At 37.0% G+C, this 18,162-nt stretch overlaps 1 protein-coding gene and 1 long non-coding RNA gene across 2 annotated transcripts in view; one reads left to right on the top strand and one right to left on the bottom strand.

Moving 5' to 3' along the window:
* EDNRA (endothelin receptor type A) overlaps window positions 1–546 on the bottom strand; it is a 32,237-nt gene extending 31,691 nt beyond the window's left edge. Inside the window, exon 1 of the mRNA XM_064651730.1 lies at window positions 360–546. The gene's annotated coding sequence lies outside the window, so the exon portion shown is untranslated. The remainder of the gene's footprint in view (window positions 1–359) is intronic.
* LOC135412816 (uncharacterized) overlaps window positions 1–18,162 on the top strand; it is a 106,283-nt gene that overhangs the window by 54,401 nt on the left and 33,720 nt on the right. The gene's annotated exons all lie outside the window — the stretch shown is intronic.

The raw sequence follows: 18,162 nt of genomic DNA, 5'->3' as shown, positions 1-18,162 counted from the left end.
GCCAAAGGAAACGCGCTCCCTGTACCACTGTCAAAGGATCGATTCCAACGTGCGCTTGGCTAATCAGCGCTACCTCCCCTGCAGCTTACATAGCGAGCCTCTGGCAAGAGCTATATATTGTTAAACTTTATTTAATAACAGTTCCCCCGAGCTGCCTTGTGCCTGTCTCGTGTTCTCTCACTCTCTCTCACACCCCGCTCTCACACACGCACACAGAGATGCGCGGCCGTCACCGAATCCCTCTCTGGGGCGTTTCCGAGCGGTGCCCGCGGTCGGGGCCGGGCTGTTCCCGGGGCGGGCTCGGGGCTCCCGCAGCATCCCGCGCACTTCCCCCCGCCGCGCCTCCCCGCCAGGCTCACCCTCATGCTGGGGCTGCTGCCGCCGCCGCCGAGAATTTCCTCCGAGTGGCTTTTCCTGGGATAGTCTCACCAGATCCTCCTGCCTGCGTCTGACTGGGTGGGATTGAAAATCTCCACCTCCGCTAAATCAGTGAAAGACAGAGACAGACTGAAGAAGTCGGAGCGTCCCCTCTTTTCTGCCCCCTCCCCCAATTAAAACAAACCTCCAGCCCGAACTGAGCCCCTGCCAATGTTAAACACAAAGGCTGCCTCCCGGGCACAAGGGAACGCTGAGCTCTTTTAACTGTTTCCTGGCTGAAACTGAGCAAAACTACTTTGCTGGACTCATCTAAGACGCAGCCTTGGGAATCCACTCCTGTAGCTGCCTGTGCCAATAGCACACAGGATTCTCAGAAAGGTTCTGTATCTGATCCCACCAGACGGCAGAGGAGCCAAGAGCAAAACGGTGGGAAAAATCTACTGATGAAATATACCATTTTTGCTTTGCATTCCCCTCAGGTTTGGCCAGGATCAGAGTCTCTTTCTGAGACAATCAGTAAAACTCTATGTGTGAGAGTTTCCAAAATGCTGGATTCATAAACAGAGACTGTTCCTGAATGAAAATTTCTTTGATCCGCCTGGGAAACACCTTGCTAATACCTCTTAGTCTCGTTTACAATGATAATAAGAGTGTGGCATTTTCTGTCATTCCTATGTTTCCTATCACTGTTCTTCTGTCAAGGTAGTGGTGTGAAAAAACTTGTGCAGAAAAAGTGGAAAGCTCTTTTATAGCTAAGGATATTTTCTCATGATGAAAGAAATGCCAGTGTATCATGGGGAGCAGCTTGTAATGGAAAGAGTTTCAAAATCCCTTCATGGTAGCAAGTTTAAGAAATTTTGAGTCCCTTATTGAATCATTCCAGGTTTCTCATTTCCTGGCAAGTTTCCATCTGTCTGAACCACAGAAATTATTTTCTAAACATATTCAGGCTTCTTTTGAATACAAAAAGGCAGTCTTCCTAAATAAGATATAAAAACATGTAGTGCTAAAACAGTAAAAGCAGACAAAAGAACAACAGAGAATGAGATGCTGGTGGCCTGCAGAATTAAAATATCTGGCACTTAATCATGTAAGAAATTGTTTTGAACTGTCAGTTTTGCATAGTTAGTTAAAAGAATGCTTCCGTAGCGTGTTTAAAATCATCTGATAAATCATGTACAGGAAAAACCAGCATCTGGATCGACTGGAACAGCAATACTTTATTACTTCTAGAAAGTCATCTCAGTTAAATGAAGTGTCAAAACATAAGATCTTTGAAGGAATGTATATGTTCAGGCTGGGAATCACAAAGAGCCTACTGTTTGCAAATTGGGTAGAAACGTTTAATTCAAAATCTCAAGTTGCCCTGAAGTTGTATAAATGCTGATAAGCCACTAAATTGTCCATATACTAGTAAAAGTAATTTGAATCCTTTATATTTGGGTCATAGATGTGCAGTATTAATGATTTGCTTTGTCAAGAATCATCTATATGGTAACTTGTTGGAAAAACTGTTGAAGAGCTGGCAAGGGTGTAGTTAAAGACCATGTGGACTTTATGAAGTGCTTTATTGAATGCAATTCTTAAATCTCTTGTGTGTTCTCTAAACATTGTTAAGACCCAATTCCTTTCCTGGGATAATTTGACCTTCATTTCTAAACAACTAGAGTTGTAAAAATAAAAAGAACAAACCAAAAAGAAAGAAAATTTATATTTCTGATCTCATTCAAACACACTTTTGTTCTTCTAATTCATATTCCATACGTAACTATATTTACATTTAAATGGAATAAATTCAAAGAAATAATCTAATTTACTAATGCTGTTAAAAATCTATTTCAAGAGAGCCTTTGTTACAATTGTGAATGCTTTTATTATTTCAACCCAATAAGTAGTATTAATTATTAGAAATTACTGAATTGCTCAGTTCTGTGTTCTTTATTATTATTACGTGTTGCTTATTTTTTAATTGGACCTTTGTTCTGCCTGTAATCTTTTAGGTGTCTAAAGCTGAGTTTCATTCTTGTCTTAAACTAAGTTAAATTCAAAAATTATATCTAATTGTTCCTACTAGGGGTTTTTTACTGTGTTCAGGAAAGTAACATAGAAAAGGAAGTTTTCATGGATGAATTATGCAGAAACTGCAGTTGCAAATCCAGCTGATCTCAGCTACTAAGAAAAGTAAAATGAAACACAGTTCTTTACACTAAAATGTTTTCAGCTGTTAGAGGCACTTTCCCCATCACCGTATGACTGCTTGGGTACATGCTTTTTTGGAAGAGTTCTTGACTGAGAACTCTGTCTCCCAGTTTCAGCACAGTGAAAGTGTTTCCTCTGACCTCTTCTGTTTTGTGTCTTCAGCAAACTACTTAGCTTGTCTTGCATAACTTCACAGATTCAGAGTAAGGGGAACATATTAATCTCATTACAACATAACCCATTATACTTCAGTGTTAGGGATACCTGGATTTTGCAGCTGGAGTCAAGAAGGCTATCAGCATTTTGTGAAGCTATTAATTTTCCTGGAGCCTTCAGCTATTAGAAAGGAATACTTTATTGCAGGTGTTACTAGCCTGTTTAAACCAAAGCTCTAGTGCCTTTTATACAACTACCTAAGAGGCAATAGCAGAGGATCAGGAATGTTTGAAGGAGTTAATTTTATTTGATTGAAATGGACTTTTAGTGAATGTATTACCTGTTAAGCCACTTACCTCCACAGATTTGGTATGAACTAAGAACATATGTTCATCAGCTCATGGAGTCCTAAATTGCATTCCTGAGATTCAAACGACCAAAATCAAACCCAGACATTGTCCATAATTGGCATTTTCACAGGCAGCCAGTTGGTGTGCTTATAAGATGTAGCATTTTCAGAAAATCAGAAGTTATTCAAGTTATCTAATTATTCTGCATTCTTCCACTAGATTTCTGATATAGTTTTTATAAGAAACAATACAAAGAACAATTGGACTGGATGATCCTCGTGGGTCCCTTCCAGTTTGGCATATTTTGTGATTCTGTGATTAACTGTTTCACTTTCAATTCAATATCTAGATTTAATGAATAAGAACTCGGTAAATCCAAAACTTCTCATAGTAAAATGCTAGTTTGAAAAACACTTGTTGGGCAGGTTTCTCAACTTTTACTACCACTGGTTCAGTCAGAAGTTCATCCAATTGAGCAAAAGGCACATGGTGTGACTCTTGAGGATGGTCCTGTGCAGGGCTAAGGGTTGGACTTGATGATCCTTGTGGGTCCCTTCCAACTGAGCATATTCTGTGATTTTGTGAAAGAGACAAATCGTCCAAAGCATAGACAATATTTCTATCTTGTGTAGATTATCTGTTCTTCAACAAGAGATGCACCTATGTAGTGGCTTTAGGATAATTCAGTTAAAGAGTACCTACCAGAAAATATAAATTCATTGAAACTCAGCATTCATAATTTCCAGTGATCATTAAACCAGTTATTTGCTTCTGTTACATAGCATTTCTGTTTTCCCAGTAACTGCTTTATTTAAATTGCATGTCTACTTAAGGCATATCTATAACTCTCTTTATATGCTTAGCACAAATAAATCCCTCTTCTGGCAAAGTTATCTTTCTCCTTCCTCCTTCCTCACTCCTTTCCTCCCTCCATCTCTCTTTTTCCCCTTTCTCAATCTCTTTTCTGTTTCCTTCATGTTACTACAAATATCTGCATTTTACAATATGAATTCGTAATTCAAAGAGAATTATAGTGAGAATACTTTTATATTATATCAGTTTATTCTAATAATTGGAAATGTATTTGTATTAAAACCACTGAAATATTCCTGCCTTTGGACTATGGGAATTCGAAACTGGAAGCTGTGATAGAATCCTAAGGGAAACAAAGGTTGAAGTTTAAAGGACAAAATCGACCACGGTGCAAACATTTAACATAGGAGCAACTGCAGGAGCTATTGCACCCCAAATGGGAATATTGGTCAGGAACTGTGGATGGGGTGTCTTTAGATTTTGCAGAATCTCAGTGGAAAAGTTTGTCTAAGACGTGACCTTCCTGGTCCTTTAGTGTGCAGATTGGAGAAGTAACAACATATTGTTAATTCCCTTCAGTAACTGAGCATTTTAGCTTCCTCTGGGGAGCATTTGTCTACTGTGTTAAATGCAATACACTAAGAACATTTCAGGAAAGCTTTTCTGGGAGAAGGTATGTTGTTGTTCTTCATTTCCATAGGTGGAAACCCTAATTTTCAAGCTCTTGCTCGTAGAACCTGGTAGGAGTGCACCCACGAGTGCTGAGGGATGTTGGCCAATGTTGTTGCAAGGCTACTCATGGAAAGGCTACTCGTGGAAAGGAGTTGGGAGAAAAGGACCTGGATTTCCTGGTGGACAACAAGTTGTCCATGAACCAGCAATGTGCCCTTGCAGCAAAAGAGGAGCATGTGATGTGCAGCTGCATGAGGCAGAGTATTGCCAGCAGGTCAAGGGAGGTGACCCTGCACCTCCACTCAGCACTGATGAGACACATCTGGAGTGCTGTGCCAAGACAAACATGGACTTAGAGACATGGGGCAAGTCAAAGAAAGGGCTACAATGATGATTCAGGTGTTTGAGCATCTGTAATATGAGGAGAGGCTGAGAAAGCTGGGACTGTTCAGCCTTGCAAAGAGAAGGCCTAGGCTGGATCTTAGCAGTGTGTACAAACACCTGGTGGGACGCGGTGAAGAAGAGCGAACCAGATTCTTCTCCAGGAAGAGGAAGCAAAGGACACAAACTGAAATAAAAGAAATTAAATTTAATCCTAGGAAAAAACTATTTGCACTGTAAGGATGATCAAAGAGTGAAACAGGCTGCCCAGAGAGCTTGGAGGATCTCCATCCTTGGAGATATTCAAACCCGTCTGGAAACAGTCCCCCGTAACGTGCTTTGGGTGTCTGGGCTCTGAAGAGATGTTTCTAAGGATCCCTTCCAATATCAAAAGTCTGCAGTTCTGGGATTCTGCAATTCAGATCAAACTTCCATTATGTCAAGAGTGTTTTGGCTTGAGCTCTAGAATTATGGCGTTCAAAATTCCTCAAGTTATGTTGTTTATGTTGGAAACTGAATTGAGCATCAGCTAAAAAAAAAAAAAAAGAGGAGTACTTGTAAGTTAATATTCTGTGGCAAGTTGGATATTGTCCAAAAGGATAATGTGTGATGTTTATTGAAATATTTATCAAATATGTATTTTTTTAATGTTAGCTCTATAAAGAAATTATTTTCTTCTTCTCTTTTGGGGCCAAGACAGCAAAACGATTGACTGTAGGGAGCATTTGGGGATATTCATCTGTTCTCATTCTTCATCCCCATTGTTTCAGACAACCCTGAAACTAGCTGTGAGCTAAGGGAGTTCAACCTGCTCCAAAAAGACCAGTGTTTAATGGTAACACATAAAAATAGTTTTGCATAAAACTCTAAATATGCAGTAAAATATATACATAAAGAACAATAAAATAGCAATATGTCACAGAAGATGCCTGTGACATAATCATGCAATGAGTGAAATCATGCACTGAGAGGTTATAAGCACACTAAAGAAAAAACTGGAGGAAGGAAAAACAGATATGAAGACAAATTAAAAATTGATGTAAAGAACGCTAAAAGGAAGAGAATGTATTAGATTAGAAAATCTTCCATAACTTAAAAAAGTAAGTTTCAATTTGCATTTGCAGATGGGAGCCTGTGCAGAACACACGTTCTCTGATAGAGGAATGCTCTTCTGCTGCCAGATATGTCTTCTATTATCTTAAGCACTAATAAAATTATCTAGATAAGATAGTGAGATATTAGAATGCCATTTTATCTTAATCTAAATAAGGTTAAATTTATTTCTATTGGCTACTTTGCAGTGAAACTGTTCTTCATGAAAAACTCTGACCCATCTCTTGTCTTTCTAATGCTTCTAAGTTGTCTAATTTTTTGTTAGCCTAACTAAAACTAAATTGAAATAAGCTGTTTGTACCTTTAGTTTGACAAAGTCCCTTCAGTATATTATTCAATATTAAATGGTTAGCATATACTATTCCACATCTTATCTTACTGTAAGCAATATGTGTAGGCCTCTTTACAGACTTATAATGAAGTGATAGGTCTACAAACTTCTGCATGTTTTTATAGAGGTAAGGAATTCTCTGCAATGCAATTTTAAGATAAAGACTTTTCAAATGATCAAGCTATCTGGAAAAAGTTTCACCATTCCTTTCTGGGATCTAGAAAAGCATTATTTATTGGAAACCAGAGCACACATTTAGGTAACTTAGAGTAGAAAAATCTAGACAGGTGATACTTGAGAGAGAAAAATTAAAGTCCTTGTGCTAGGGCCTCAAGTTAGTTCTTTGCAGTTGGTGCCTAAACACATATTTTGTAGTCTGTTCGTTTTTTATTTGTTTTTTTACTTCATTCAGTAAAGAAATATCAGTAATCTCATTAAAAAATCCAGGAAAATGTCTTACTAAAGCTTTTTATTAGATCAAAATGAGCATTTTCTGTATGACTGATATAAAACTACCATAATCCAGGAACTTCTCAACAGTCATATACAGATCCACAATGAATAATAACATATTCCTATTAAGGAACTATTTTGAAATCCTGCCTTTTGATCAGAGACATAATCCAGAGTGATATTTTGGATGATTTCCATAAAAATATCATAGATTGATTCAACAGGATTCAATATCACTAAATTCTCCTGTACAATGAAAGTGCTGTGGGACCCATTTTACCACTGGAAATTGTTCTGTGTCTCTTGAAGTTAGACAGTATATACAATAAGTGCTTTTACTGGTACTTGGCTGTGTTAATAAGTTTTGGAATTGTCAAGAAATCTGAACTTGTCTCGAGGATTCAGAGGGTTGGGAGCCAATTAACCTTGGCTGCTTTCATTCCTCTTCCGTCCCAGCTTCTTCATAGAAAGCCTTATCTCTTTTTCTGTATTCTTTCTGATGAGAATTCCTCATCTCTTCCACATGTGCCTGGTGGGTACTGGACACCTACAGTGTTCATTAGCCTTTATCCTTTTCCTGATCCTTGTCCCACACACGGTTGATGAGCTACTGTAGTTTCTCCAACAGTTGGGAGTGTGCCCATTTCTCCATACGCTAAACACTGAACAGCTGAATTTTCCTATTTCACCCTTAATCCCAGTCACAGTGCTGGGGTTTGCTCTGGTGAGGAAAGACAGACAGACAAGCAAAGGGGGAGGATGTTAAGCCTCTGGCTGGCCAGGCCCTGCCCTGCCATCTCTGGCATCCCCCTTGGCTGCTGGCCAGCCCTTGCTGCTTCCTGATAGAGGGAGGGTGTGCTGGAGAGAAAAGAGGGAATGATTTTCTGTGTCTTAGTCCAGGTATCCTAGACAAAAAGGTCCAACTCAGTTCTGCTATCTTTGGACAGAAATATTTCTTTCTCTGGAAACAGCAATCTTACTTTGCCTTATAAAATAACCCGAAACTGAGATGATTTCCATGTGTCAAGCCACTGAGAATTAATCTATGTCCTCTCAAATAAAGGGAAATTATGGAAACATTAATTAATCATTCTGTTAAAATATGCCAGCATATAACACTACACATGTATTACTTTCTTTTTAATTATTATTCTTGTCACGATTAATACTTACAGACTGTTCTGAATGTGAAATGAAAAGGAACAAGAGATATTCTTGTCAGTCTCCCTTTCCTGTCTGATATCCCACTACACTTATAAGGATTTTCATTTTATAATGTTGGATTTTTGTCGTAAATAACATACAGAACCAAGTCTACAACAAATCCTTTGTGTCAAGCTGTTAGGCTATTTTGTTTCTATAGATTAAAAAAATAAAATTTGAGACCTGTGCAACTCCTGGGCACTGTCAGGTAAATAATGATATTAGTTTTCTGCAATAATTCTTATGACTATAGCCAAAACCAAGCTATTGTCAATAATTAAATAAAATTATCTGTTTCAGGCAACAAGAAACAGTGAGCTCTGATTATTAATTTTTAACTACTAACTATCCTAGTCACAAATTTTCAACAAGGCTTAATTGATTTAATGTGCTGTTCAATTTAACTCTTCAGGAAGTAAGTTAAAAAATACAACCAGAAGTTTATAATTCACATCACACTTTCCTAGGGAAGAACATCTGGAAAAATGCTTTCCACTTGCTTATGGATGTAAAACTCATATTTTCTAACCCATAAGTAAATGGTATAATGCTAAAACTTAGTCAGATCTAAGATGGTGGGAATGTAATGTTCTCTTTTGGGTGATGAAACCTCTCTAGTTATTTAGAGTAGTATATGAATATGAATATATGAGTATATGAATATACTCAAACCCATGAATATTGTTGTGAGACAGATGCTGAAAACATGCATATCAAAGTTGTGGTCATATGTTATTTACTTCAGACCCTCCGAAATCAAAGATATTTTGTGGGACTCTTACAGCACTGTTAGATCAGATTCTAAGCTGGCATAAGGAAGTGTAAAACTCTTGTTGGAAATAGAAATACGTTTACTTGTATTGTCAAGAAATGATCATAAATTCTTTCCTACTCACATTAGTGTACTTTGAAGGGAACCATGCCATCGTGTGCATGTATCTCAAAATATACTTGAAACTGGGCAGCTGCTGCAGTTATCTGCTTGTTAAGAATTTTGATAAATTGTAAATTTTTTTTTCAGTACATCCTGAACTTTTTATGATTATTAATTTGCTAGTGGCTATAATAATCTAGATTGGTAAGTTTTCAATAACTGTTGAAAAAAAGTTCAAAATCAAATTTTGATTCTGAAATAATTTGTAATCTGAAGCATTCTTGCTAGAAATGAGGTTCCTGAGAGTGAAAATATTTAAAGAAATCTACATCCAAACAAGATTTAAACTGAAATAAAAATACTTTGTATTGACACTCTGAATGGCCCCTACAGCTTGAGTGAGGGCTTTTTTAAAAATAATTACAAATAATGTATATGTCTGAAATCATATTGTTCACATGAAGTTTATAATCAAAGATGAAGTTATTTTAAAAATTTAAACGGATTATTTATACAGCCATATGAAAATCAAATGAGTGGGCAAAGCTGGATTCTTGTAAATAAAATAGTTTAGCTGTTTGGCACATACTCATAGCAAAATATCTGGATCAAAGCATCAACAACTGCCTGTGGTTGATTTATAATATACAAGTAGCTATCTCCTTTTTTTTCTTTTTTTCAATAAGTGATATATAATCTCACCTTTACTATTACTTTGGAAATAATGGCCAAGAACATTATAAGCTTTACAAGAATTATGAACAATATGGGACAGAAATGCCTTTTGGATTTAGATCTAGAATACAATAAGAGGTCAGCAAAATGCAAGATGGACTAAAAATCTGCTTCCAACTTAGCTTAGAACCTTTACTTTATACCTTATATTAAACTTTACCTGGGTCAGGATCTGTGTGCTGACTTTTGAAAAAATGAGGAAAGCTGCACCAAAAGCCTCAATATTATTTTCTGTAATTTTGTAATGCGTTCTTGAAATTTTGCAATATACTGAAATACTCGAGGGAGTTACCTGTGGAAAAAATTCTGCTGAGATATTTTGGTTTCTGCATCCTTTTTTAGTTCAGGTTTAAAACCAAATCTGTGAAAACTGTCCTACCTCTGAGAAACGTTTGTTAGCTCCACTAACTGCACCTTTAATCCTAGATAAATATCCTCAGATTAAAGAGATTTACCCACCTTTGCAGTTCTTTGAATACACATGCCTGTACATATATATATATCAGATACAGAACACTAGAAGATCTCATTTATTGTCAAAATTCATATATGCAAAAAAGGCTTTCAAGTTATGAAGAAGTGGGGAAAAAAATGTGTATGATTTTTCCTGCTAGCACTTGGCGAGACTAAAGGGAAATGGAACAAACAGATGTCCTCTAAGCTGTCAAGACCTAATAAGTCTGGTATTAATAGACATGTCTGGGCCAAGTGCTTGCTAGAGATAGTAACAATAATTGCTGCCTCCAGATAGTCACATGCCTCATCTCTGCCATTTTCTAAAGGGTTCGAATTCTCAATTGTTGGGTTCTTAAATTTTTTTAAATTAATCTTTACTTATTATAATGCTGCCTGTAGATTTAAGTTCCCACCCCTAATGAGGTGTCTCAACATGAAACGAAGTTTAAGGGTTTTCTTAGTGGTGAGTAGGAACTGATAGTTTAATTCTTTCTGCCCTGGAGGGCTGGGATGACTTGGTATATTAAGAAATGCTAGTTTGAACAGATACATTTGGCAATTTGTATCAGAATGATGAGACTCAGGTTCAGAATATCTCCTTGTATAAGTTTGTCCCATTTTAGCACACCTTGCCCTCCCTTGCCACCTGATGATTCTGTCAACTAACACTGTACTTGACTGAGCATCTCATGTGCTCAGGGGGGTGGCTGAATAATTCTTTCAGAGACAGTCTCCTTTTCGCTTACGACTTTGGACGTGAAATGAGATTAACTAAACTCTTGTTTTATTATTTCTTCTGGTATAGTACAGGAACTTTTGGTCTTTTACTTAACCACTGTCAAACCATTCATGTGATACTTCAGTTTCTTATAGAAATCCCAACACTCCTTTATGGCAAACATGCTCAGAACAGTTGTAAATGCAGGTAAATAGAGGGGGTTACATAGAGCACTATTTGGCTCTAACATTTACCCTAGCTGAGGTTGGCACTGTTTGCCTTGCTAAACAAGTGATGACATCAGCCAGTCACCATCTTGGGAAGGATCTTCTTCAAAGAAAGCAGCTCTCTCTTGTGCTTTCTTATTCTCTAATTTGCCTGTGCATACTTATGTTTATAATATTTTCCTTACTTCACTTGATTGTGTGCCCTATCATGACCTGCAGTATTCTATGGGCTAGACACTGTATTTTAAGATATACATTTAAGGATATGTATCACTCCACCCAGTTTGCTGATGTACTGCTGCAAGAGGTACCACTGTTTGCTTTAACTGAGCTTAGAGGTCATGCACTTCTGAAAAGATGTTCATTACACACATTCCTTGTGACTTATTTACAGTGCCTTGTTTAGGTCACCTGTTTGTAGAGCACTACACTTATTGTTAAGGTTTTCAGATTAATTGTTTCTGCTAGAAGTTCCGAAAACTTAATCCTTGGGATTAACTTTGAGTAATGAAGAGCTGAGATAGGCCCAAAACTCTAATGAAAACCCCTGTTTCGTTTTGGAAGACAGGACATCTCATGATATGGATTGCATTGATCTGAAGGGTGGGGGGATGTGTTGCCATTTTCTTTGTTTATACATACATAATAAACCATACTCAGAGAAATATTCATAGACTGTGTTTATCCTGGCAAGTGTTCAAAAGACTGTCAGTTTAACCAGATCTTTCACTAAACATATTTATTTCTCTCCTCTGTGTACTCACAAACATCCGGAGGAAATGAAACTATCAATATTTAAAAAAAAAATGCACTCTTTGTATATAACATCACTGTAGATGCATGTGAAATTCTCTGTGGCAGTCCTGTGCATTTTTTAAAGAAAGGATTTTATGTTTTTTTTTTATTTCAAAATGTTTGAGTCCGATGTTTTCAACCACCTAATAAAAACAAGCTGGTAGTAAGCTTTCAAAATGGCTGGCACAATTAAAAAACGTTTGTACAGAAATGGGAACATTTCTGCAAGTTTGTGGTATTCTTTTGGGGTTTCAGTTGGAGGAACTGGTATACAGAATCTGCTCTCTGATTGCTTTGAAGTAAAATAGCTCTTCTCTCCTAGTTCAAAGTAAGCCACAAACAGGCATCTTCTGAACGTAGTTACCCAAATTTCAGATGGTGCTACCCATCCACTGCTTGTCACCAGTCAGAAGCTGAATGTATCCCTCTCCTAAAACTCTGTTAGGAGAAGAAATATTGCATGTGTTTCTAATTCTCCTCATGCCAAGTCCACCTGATGGCAATAATACCTGATTGCACTCAATCGTTAAATTAGCACAGCTGAGTTGGTCTGAAACAAATAAAAGGGAACCTTGGGCAGGCTCTCTTTGTAGAGAAGAGTTTCTGAGAGTGAGCAGGTAATGTAGGAGATGCACATCAGTTGGTATCTATGATTCTGAAGAGTGCTGTAAAACTCAGGAAAGTTTTCCATTATTTTTGTGTCAAAACTTCAGAGTACTTCTGTTTTGTAAGGTGGCTGATACTGTTAATTATTGTGTGCTGGCAGTTGTTAAGGCTTGACCTTTACAGACAGGAGGTAAAATTGAAACAAACTGATGTTTTAGGTAAGTGCTTTTGGCTTCCTGGTTAGCACAATTTGACTTTTTGTTGTATTTTTTCTTTCTTATTACTTGATGTGAGCATTGTTCTGATTAGCCTGAAGTCCAATCAGTATGTATTTTGCTGAAGACTACATGAGAGTGCTGACAGTTCTCAGCTTGGCCATTTATATTGTGATCAATTGATCTGAAAAAGTTCTTTGACTCTGGAAGGCATTGTCTAAACAGAAGGAGAAGCTATAACTTTATTTTTTATTTCTTGTGATTTGTATTTGTTATGATGTTATATTACTTTGTCTTTCTATGCTTATATTTATTTAATTCCTTCAGTATGCTTTCTGAATAAATGCTGAAATAGAATGACAGACTCATGCCTAGTCAGCATTCAAGATATTCAGATTATAAAGCACTAAATTTACTTTATTTATGACTGCACTTCTTAGGTGAGAGGCAAGTTTCATTCAAAGTGTACTTCTTGAAAGGGACACTCTAGTTGCTCAGCCAAAATCCATGAGTAGAGAGCTATCCTATCCAACAGATATGAAAAAATTACCCCAACCCTAAATCACACAGATAGCTTAGAAAAACAACTTTAGAAGTTGCAGGTTTAACATCTGCCTGGACTAAAATGTTTAAATGCTTTGAATAACTACTGGGGAGCAAAGAGATAATCTTTCACTCTTTGCATGTGTATTTTACAAGGTGAAACCTATTTTGAATCAGATTGGAAAGACTTTTCTCTTTCCACCAATTCGTGCCAGAATCCAATTATAGAACACATCACAATAAATAAAATTTATAAGAGGGGAATGAGGAATGGGAAGGCATGCTGCAATTTGTTGTTGCCAAATAAGACCCTTTAATAAAAAGCCTGGCTATTCTCTTTAAAGTGACATTTCAAAGGTTTTCTTCCCCTTTACAACTTAAGAATTGGTATACTTCCAGCATCTTGGTGCATTCAAAAGTTAACTAAATGAATCATATTTTTTTACACTTCAACAGCTTCTTCTTCCTCTGAAAAAAGTATCTGAAGCATATAAGGAATGAAATCCTGACCACTTTGAAGTCACTTGGAAAATTCTTTTTGTCTTTTAGCGAAGCTAAAATTTCACCCCAAGTGACCCAAAACTTATGTTGTTCTAAGTTGCATTTTAGAGACCAGTCTTTTTGTGAAGGAGGTTAGATTGCCATTTTACATCATTATGCTGTTTTAAACTTTAAAATAAATTCCAACTGGCATCTTGCTTGAACTCAAAGAGGAGATTATTCTGTTCAGCTTTTCTACCTACTGGTGGAGGCTTGAGAACCAATATGCAATATCAGCATTTTCACACTGAAAAACAGAAGGTCACATACGTGTTCATGCTTCTGTGGCTGTACAGTAAAGAATATATATATGCAGAAAGACTTCCTGTGAAGAATTAAGAATATTAGCTGCATCAACAGAAAAACAGCAAGTCTGGCAGTCATGATTTCTAGAGAATCACAGGGGCCATTTCACTGACATAGCATTAGGGTTCCTCACCACTGATGACAAACCTATTGCAGAATAGGGATGGGGCACATTTAGAGTTTTACTTTGTGCATTTCCAGTGCTGATTACTTTCCCTCCATTTATTTGCTACCTGTTCATTTATAGTCAAGGAAATACAGTGCTTGTTTTCTGATGGCAATCACCACAGCACTCAAAATTCCGGGGGTTGACACTAACTCTGCAGACATAATGAGCTCCGTGTTGGAAGGGGTGCTTAGTGAAGTCACAGCTGTCAAAGTGATAACTTTAGATACCTGCTATCAGTAGGACTTAAAAATCTCAGTGTTTTTCATGGAGCTTTTGTTGTGTTTTAGTTCTAAACCTTTTTCTGTATGTGTCATAGCATATACTGTGGATACAGAAGTAGTACCTTGCCTTGGACAGATATAAGGGTATCCTGACATGTCAGTGTTACAAACAAGTTTGTTTTTTTTTTATTTTTTTTTTACTGTGGAAGTAACTTGTAACAATTCTGGAAATGTACAGGATAAAATATTCCACTGAATATCTATATAAGAGAAAATATAGTAGACAGCCCCAGAAAGAGGGTGAAAGTCTCAGGATATGTCTTACCAAGAAATATTTTTTGTATTTTCAGAACTACAAGAAGGATAGTGTGTTTTTCACTATAAATCCAGTCCAAATTCCTTTCAATAGAGAGATGTACTATAGAGCGTATCCAGTAACATAGTCCATAAATAAATGTGCCTAGATTAAGTAAAACTGGTAGATAATAAATGATAGCTTGTAATCTATAGATTAAGTTAATATTTGAATGTATGGGAAATATGTAATCCCTGTGGAGCTGAACAGGTATCTTTATGCCTGTACCTGGGTTATTGTACAAGGTAAGCTGCTTCATCAGAAGATGCCAGGCTCACAACCATTTTATATTTTCCTTTGCTTCCTGTCCCTTCCTCATTATTAGGAAGGAAGCAGATTATGTAATTAAATTGCAAATGTATATTTTTCCATCTTACATGTATGTTGACTATGTCACTGCACGTACCCCAGGTGTGCAAAGTTTCTGTAACCGGACTAAGAAAAGAATAAAGAATTTTTCTTTATACCATAAAAACAATGTAATGTAAAGTCAGTTTGAACCCATGATGAAAAGGTTTTTAATGTTCTAGGATCATATCTCAGGTTAGTCCAGTAGTGCCAGTGCCCTAGATGAAGAGATAAGATTCTGCTGTGTGAGTTGTAGGAAAAATTTGCTTTCCTGGAAGTTTTCTGGCACTTATGTTCTGTCCTTGATTTTTTTGAGAAGTGTCATAGAATCATTCTATGGTTCTCTGATTCTATGATGCTTCTAGAAAATGTATTGCCTACTTCTGAGATGAACTAAACTTTAAAATTTTCTTGCACTTGTGTTCTGTCACTGATTTTCAAGAAGCCTCCGTGCTTCTGAGAAAGCCATAAAATCATAGAATGATTCTATGATGCTTCTCAAAAATGTATTGCCTACTTTTGAGATGAGCAAAACTGGTCTGGAAGCCTCCAGAGACCAAGCTTTCTTGGAAGTTTTCTGGGACTTCTGTTCTGTCTTTGATGGAAATGCCATTCAGACAGTCTTTCCCACAGAATTTTAGTGCTGTGAGACTTGGCTTTATCTAAAGAAGCCTCTTGTACATTAAAAAACTTAAATTACCAAGTCTCAGACAGGGGCTGATGTTGAGAGTCAGTGAAATTGGTTTCATTTACATAGAGTTGTCTCATTCACAGTAATACTTTTAAAATGTGTTTTCTTGAGGAGAACACTTATAAATCCAAAGCAACAAGCATTGTCTGCATGTAAATTAAGGGTTTTCAGTAGTTCCCTGGTTTATCTACTGTGTGCAGTTTGTGTTGCATTTCTACAATTTTTGAATTTCTTGGCAAGTGCCAGATTCTCCACGTAGAGCTCACTAATTTTGCCTTCCTCTGAAGAATTCTTGGATGTGTGCATCTGAACACCTCTTTTCCCCTTCCTGTCCTTTAGGTTTCCTTTTTCCGTGGTTTGATATGATCTTATATTTTCATTGCCAAAAGACAATTTTAAAAAGTAGGTATTTGTCCTGTACTTCTTGAATGAGTAATCTAGTAGCTCGTAAGGGATTACTTGGTCATTGGCTTCAATTTCCCTGGTGGATGTTGAAGGCAGAAATTAATTTCATTTCTGATCATAAAGTTTGTGGTGAATTTATTATTTTTAATCTGAGTTATATTTAGCCTCATCAATATAGCTTTTGCTGGTCTTAGGGCAGCAATCAGACAAACCAACTGAAAATCTAAGATCCAGAACCTCTGGATGACTGGGATCTGGCTCTGCTGTTCAGGCAGCCACATCATTTAGTGCTTTACAAGAATTTCAGTGAAACCAGCTAGGTTTCTTGTCCCTCCTAGTTCCTAATTAAAGGGTCTTCCAAGATATAATCTTCCAATTTTTGGCCTAAATTTATTTAGGGTTTCATAGAAACCTTCAGATTTTCTTAAGAAATTTCTCTTACAATAACATTTTATTTAACCTAGGTAGTTTTTCTGCCTCACTCTTGTTTAGAAAGAGAGAAATAATTTCTCCTACAGAGCTGATTTTGCTTGGTTAGCAAACTAGGTTACCTTATACGTCTGTCTTACAGTAGATTAAATGGAATCTATCAGTCTTCTTTGTCTACTTCTGCCTGACTGATTCTTTCCTGACAATGAGGAATGAAAATTGTGCCCATGTGTTTCTATTTTAAACCAGGACAGCCAGAAAGGACCAAATTAAGAAAGATAGCAGTATTTAGTGATCATTTGACTACAAACCATCATTTTGAACCAAATCATAGACTCATAGAATAGCTTGGGCTGGAGAGGACCTTTAAAGATCAGTGCAGAAAATACAGTGTTGAGATGCAGTGGCAGGTAGGAGCATTTCCCAAGGATGCAGGGAAGTTCTACTGACATTTCAGAAAGCTCTAGTGAAATCCTCTGTGTTCTGTTTCAGAATGTATGTTCTTGCTGTGTATATGACATTTAAGTCTTATTTGTTTGCCTCTCTGTTATCTGTTCTCCTTCTGAGATTTTTATCTATGGTGACCTCCCGAATGTCCTGATTTGTGTGATCAAGCAGTGTTTTTACAACATTTCAATGCAGGCAATGAACAAATAGAGGTGATGGTATTCTTGCCACCTAATTGATGAGCCTGAGCTGGAAGGGTCATCTGCTACAATCTTTTCTAATCACTGGGGAGAGAGATCTTTTCATCTGCTGTAAACGCAAACCATCCTCCTCTCACACGGGCACCTAAATGTGATGATTTAAATACCCTCCTTTCTGCCTTCAACCATCTTTATTAACATATTCCTGCTTTGTGTAAGAATTTATTTGTTCAGTGTCCAACTTGGTGAGAAAAGACTTTGCTAGGTGTGTCTACTAACTCCTAAAATTCCCAATCCTAGCTCCAAAAGACTTAGAGCATTTAGTGGGGAAGAGGGATACAAAATGAGGCACATATGATGTTACCTACTTATAGGTACTGTCAGTTTTAAAAGTGCCTCAATCTTGCTATGGTTGGGGAGATGACCTTTAAAGTCCTTATGATTGTATAGATGAAGTTAAGTGTGTGTGGCTATTAATAAATTATGTGTGTAGATGGATGTTTGACAGCTCTTAGCTTATGAGAGTATTTCTTGTATACCATGATAGGACTGCACCTTGATCAGACACTGAGAGAGTTCCAGAGAGAGAAATCTGAATACAGAGAAATCAGAAATGATTGTTGCTCCAATTCTTAGTAAGCTCTTTTATGTTTGGGGTTTTTTTAAGAAACAAACTATGTATGAGTTAGAGGGTTTATTGGCAATAATTTGCATATGTCTGTGCTCCTCCTGCAGCAATTTGATAATGTATGGTTTTTCGTAGTCTGCCTGTCATCTTAATGTTCTTAATTTATTGAGAAGTTGCTTTACGTCTTTAATGTTTGCACTCTCAA

Source organism: Pseudopipra pipra, chromosome 4, assembly GCF_036250125.1.
Source record: "Pseudopipra pipra isolate bDixPip1 chromosome 4, bDixPip1.hap1, whole genome shotgun sequence".
Classification (NCBI taxonomy): Eukaryota; Metazoa; Chordata; class Aves; order Passeriformes; family Pipridae; genus Pseudopipra; species Pseudopipra pipra.
The sequence above is the reverse complement of the archived record's forward strand: the minus strand, read 5'-3'. Positions and strand labels throughout refer to the sequence as shown.